A 5,130-nucleotide genomic window follows, 5' to 3' on the forward strand; every position below is an offset into this window, starting at 1 on the left:
AGTGCAAGAAGATGACACTCAACCGTACACTAAGTAATTCAGTCATTAAGTCAAAAAACAGATGAAAAGCTGCTAATGATGTGTTTAATCTGTTTTTATAGAACCTGTTGTGATTTAAACATTTAAATGCTTTGTCCTTCTGGGTGTGATATTTAGACTCTCTGCAAAATTATAAGTGTAGTCACTGCTAATTGGTTCCAATGGGGAAGTAACTTGTAATAGTTTTTTTTTTTATGGCTCTTTAAGTTCTAGTAAATCAGTGTGGTTTTGGATATACACCTACTTAATAATGCTTCAAGTCTGAAGCAGTACTTTAGAATTAGTATATTACAAACCTGCAACAACTGAAGCAAGTAAGTAAACAACAGAAAAAAAGAGGGTACAATCATTTCCAAATAGCACAGTGATTTTTCTAAAGTTAAATTCAAGCAAAACCAATGTTCTTCTTGTAGAATGGTACAGCTTCCTCCAGTGAAATCCCTTTTCAAAGCAGATTCCCTGTTCCTGCTTATAAAGGCCAGGAACTTGAGAGCTATGTTAGATCCAGTGTTCTTATTTGATGATCCCATTCCTTTCACCTCCAAGATCTCCCTCTGCCATCTCAGAAACATTTAAAGGTGGAGATCGATTATAGCAATTCATTATTTCCTTGCCTCACAAGCGTTTCACTAAACAGCTTGAAGTTGATACAAAATGCTGCAGCCAGAATAGACCAGCACCGAATCTGCCCATCACACTAATTTAGTTATTGCGCCCTTGTTTACTTGATGTTGATGTTGATTTGGGACCCTTTAAGACCCAGCTTGAAGTTTTGAGATCAGCCAGCTAGGAACCAGAAAGCACTCCTCTCGTTCGTACATTTCTCTGTGTTCTTATGTTCTCATATTGATTGAAGTAGAACAAATGGTAACAGTTCATTCATGTTTTCATGATAACACTTGGTGCATGGCTACAAAATGTTACAATAGCCATGCCCATACACATATATTTTAAAAAGAGGGAGAAAAATAATAGTTTATTTACTGAATAGCAATGTTTTTAATGCAGCTCCACAGCAACACCCACTGCCCACTCTTGTCAGAATGATTCATAAAAAATTCCTTTTGTCATACATTTTCAACTCATGAGGGATGACAAATGGATAAATAGGATGTTGGTTTATTGATATAATTAAGGTACTTTTTCATTTTATTTTTTTCATTCTATTTTAATTGCCTCCAATAATAAACACATACCCATGGTATTTATTAAACAGATACAACCTAGAATACCCACCTGCAGCCCTGGCAAAACATTCTCATTTTATTTTCCTTTGGCAGTTTAAAATTGACAAGCAGTAATCCATCCTTATTTTCAAGGCTCTCCAAAGCCGCAGGCAGAGGGCATGTTCACTAAAGCAAACATTTCCATTAAATGGCTTAGTCAGCTTTCACCATTTAAAAGTAGAGTTCCAATTACAAACTAGAAATGAGTGATTTGGGTGTAAAGAGAACAGTATGCAGAATGTGTTGTAAAGTTTGTCAAGTTTGTGAGGTTAATAAATAAATAACAAGTAGTGGTGGAACAACTACTTATTTGAGTTGAATAGCTGAGATGAAAATAGTTGAATAGGTCACCTAGTCGCCACTTGATAAATTGTGCATTTGATAATGTCTGCGTCTCTGTTTATGAGTACTGTTTCGTAACACTTTGCTGTCTGTGCACTATATCTATGTCATGTATATTTTAATAGATGGCAACATCAATTGCACTTCAGTCCATCTGAAACCTTGTTCTTTACTATTAGTTCTAATCACGTGACAAGTGATTAGTTAGCTACCAGTTTCTGACATTGACTGTCACTTTTACATTCGACTACTTGACTATTCAGAGCTTGAATAGATAATGGTATATACAATGTAACAGGAGGTTACAACAATTTTAGCCACAGAATAATGGGGGCTATTTTGTATTGTATAATCAAATCAAGTGATATTAAATTCCCTTACTTTTTTGATGTTTGTAATCATTTTGAGTGGTTCTAATTGCAATTTCAAATACATTGTTTTTTCATGTGATCTAGCCTACATTAGGCAATAGCAGCTGACAAACTCCTTGTCAAAGCACCTTTACCCAGAGTTATCAACAAATAAAAAATACACCTCAAAGAACTGCATGTATCATAAATATTGAAGAAAACAGAAAGTGTAAGAAAGGTTTAAACTAACTACTCTTTTAATTAGAAAACAGTTTTTTTTTTTTAAAAAAGTCTAATAATAAATTAAATATATGGGTCCTTTTTCAATTATCTAGAAAAGTTTCAATTTTTTTTTTTTTTAATAATACAAATAATATTTGAATTGGCTAAAAACTTGCAGCCTAGCAGAAAAGAGATCTGCAATGTCTAATCATCTCCATGAAACCCCCATGAAAAATAAACTTCAGCTTTTTGTGAAACTTTATATTTGATCAATGGATTAATCAAGAAGCGCAAAAGCAAACCACACAAAGACTTGTTTTCTGAGCCAAAACTCATTTTATTGACAATGAACTTTAGGGGTAAAAACACAGCCTTAGAATTAATGCTGTGTTTTTTCAGCTTTAAGTTGCATGTCTGTAAGTTTTTGTTTTGTGTTTAGCCAGTAATAGGTCTGAAAGAAAGATAAATGTTGGAGGAAGTGAGCAACACGTTTGTTAAATTAATGTGGGTTTTCATGAAATGTACATTCCAATTAAATACATGTCTCCTAATAAAAGTAGCAAGATTGATAATGGAGAGAAACACCTGTTTGAAATTATGAAAATGAAAGTATGTGTTAACGATGAAACGCTGCGTTCATATGTATTAGGGACTTTTACTTTAAACTTCCCACTACAACCTTGTGACAGAGACAGAATGATTCTTGGTGATAAATCTCTCTCCCTACCTGTGAAAGGTTTTTTTTATAAAGGGAACAAAGTGCCCTGTACTGGATGGCAATTCATTCCCAAGTTAGGCAGAAGTCAGCCATCTAGAAAGATGGCGGAGCTATGGTACACTAAATCATTGCCCCAGAAGGGAAACGATGTGGCAGCCATGGATTGGAGGCGGACTATATGAACGGGATGGGGCGGGTAAAGGTCAGAAGTGGTACGGGGGTTATTCAACTTTTAAAGAATCAAGGATAAAATGAACATGCCATTTTATTTTTCATTTTACTTGTTTATTATTTATTCTTCATTCAGGACACTGCAGTGTTTCCTGAAGGCTAGTTGCCTGGACAGGACTTTCATGGTTAAATAATCTCCCAATTATATTGGTTTTATGTGGTGTGATGGGAGGGGGGCTCTTCCAGTTTTCAGCACAGTACAAAGGGAAGTGGTTCAGACAGATTTATGAACTTTCCCTACTAAATCTCTTCACTCCCCAAACGTCTGAACAATCCTTTACAAGTGTTATGACCGGACAATCCTCAAACCTTGGGTCTATGGCCCCTGTATGAAATAGATTGTTTTCCTTGAGCTACTTCCATGAACATTTAAAACCTAGTTGTCCGAGTTGGGATTGGCATTGAGAAGGGTGATAATGAAAACAGACCCAATCAAAATGAAAATTTCAGGTGAACATTTCAAAATTACAAGCTTTTCCTTTTGAAGGCGGTGTAATCATATAGGCACACAGCCTGGTATCAACAGAAATGCAACTTGAAACATCTTGTCACGCTGAAGACAGCAAATCAATGTTCCACAAAAGACAGCTGAGCAGTGCTCTCTGCTAAAACAGAGTAGAAGAAAGTGCTAAAAAGAATAGGTGAATCGCATGGGAAATTCCTAGTGCAAAATTAACTCTTATTAATCTAAAGAGATTCTGGAGTGGAATTTCATCCAGGATAAGATGAAAAACAACAATGTAATCTTCAGAAGCTGTTCTCACTAGAACTTCACAAAATGTTTTTCATTATAAAGAAAAGGGTATTTTTAAAAGCTAAAAGCAATAATGTTATATAACAGGCAGTGCTGTGTGATACACTGCCATCATGGATTCTGTACCCTGTCAGTGAGGTGAGATGAGATGAGGGTAAAACCACACACTTTGGCCAAACACATATTATATTCAAAATACAATATGATATGTCTTGTACTAAATAAATTGCATGAACAATTTGATAATATCAATAACTTTCTATCCCACGTTAACTTCCTCCATTATCATTAACTGCTTAATCCTTTACAGGGTCACGGTGAGCTGGAGCCTAACCCGGCAGGCATAGGGTGCAAGGCAGGACTACACCCTGGATAGGACATCAGTCCATTGCAGGGCACCACACATACTCAGGGAAATTTAAAATAACCAATCAACCTGAACAGCATGTCTTTGGACAGTGGGAGGAAACCAGAGTACCTGGAGAAAACCCAAGCAGACACGAGGAGAACATATAAACTCCACACAGACAGACCCCTAGGCCAGAATCAAACCCAGGACCCTGGCGCTGTGAGGCAGCAGCGCTAACCACCATGCCTCCCTGTGGCAAAGTGGCTAGTGGAGGGGAACAGGTATAACGGTGATGCGATGCAGGAGTGACAGGCAGACAACAGTTTCCAGTGACAAGGTGCTTTTATTTATAATCCAGGTCTGGTGACCGTTAAATAATAAATCCCCGGCTATACACAACAATGTGTAAAGCACGGGGATAGCAATAATACAGACACAGTCCCGAACAAAACGAACACACGGTCACCAGTCCTGGGTGAGTGCAGACGTGCTTGTGGTGGGTGAAGACACTGTATTTCGTGACGGTTCCGTGCAGTGGTGATCCGGATTGTGCTGACCCTGGTCGACAGCTCCGGACCGGTGAGTTAACTGTCTGGTGGTGCAAAACGCAGACAATTACAAACAAACACAACAAAACACAACACGCAGTTCTCTTTACACCGAGAGCTCCTCTCTCGCTCCTTCTCTCTCCAAGCGTTAACCCAAACGAAGGAAAAGACCAGCGTTACCCTGGCCCCTATATGTAATCCCGCATGATATCAAGATAAACGGTTGCAGCTGCCTTATTACTTGCAGCTGCCTCTCGTTTATCTCTCAAATCAATACGGTCTTACAACAGAGTCGCGCTTCCCTCCAGGCTGACCCACTTCCCTGACCCGGAAACGAACTGTCAGGCCAGC

This window comes from Polyodon spathula, chromosome 13, assembly GCF_017654505.1.
Source record: "Polyodon spathula isolate WHYD16114869_AA chromosome 13, ASM1765450v1, whole genome shotgun sequence".
NCBI classification, from domain to species: Eukaryota; Metazoa; Chordata; class Actinopteri; order Acipenseriformes; family Polyodontidae; genus Polyodon; species Polyodon spathula.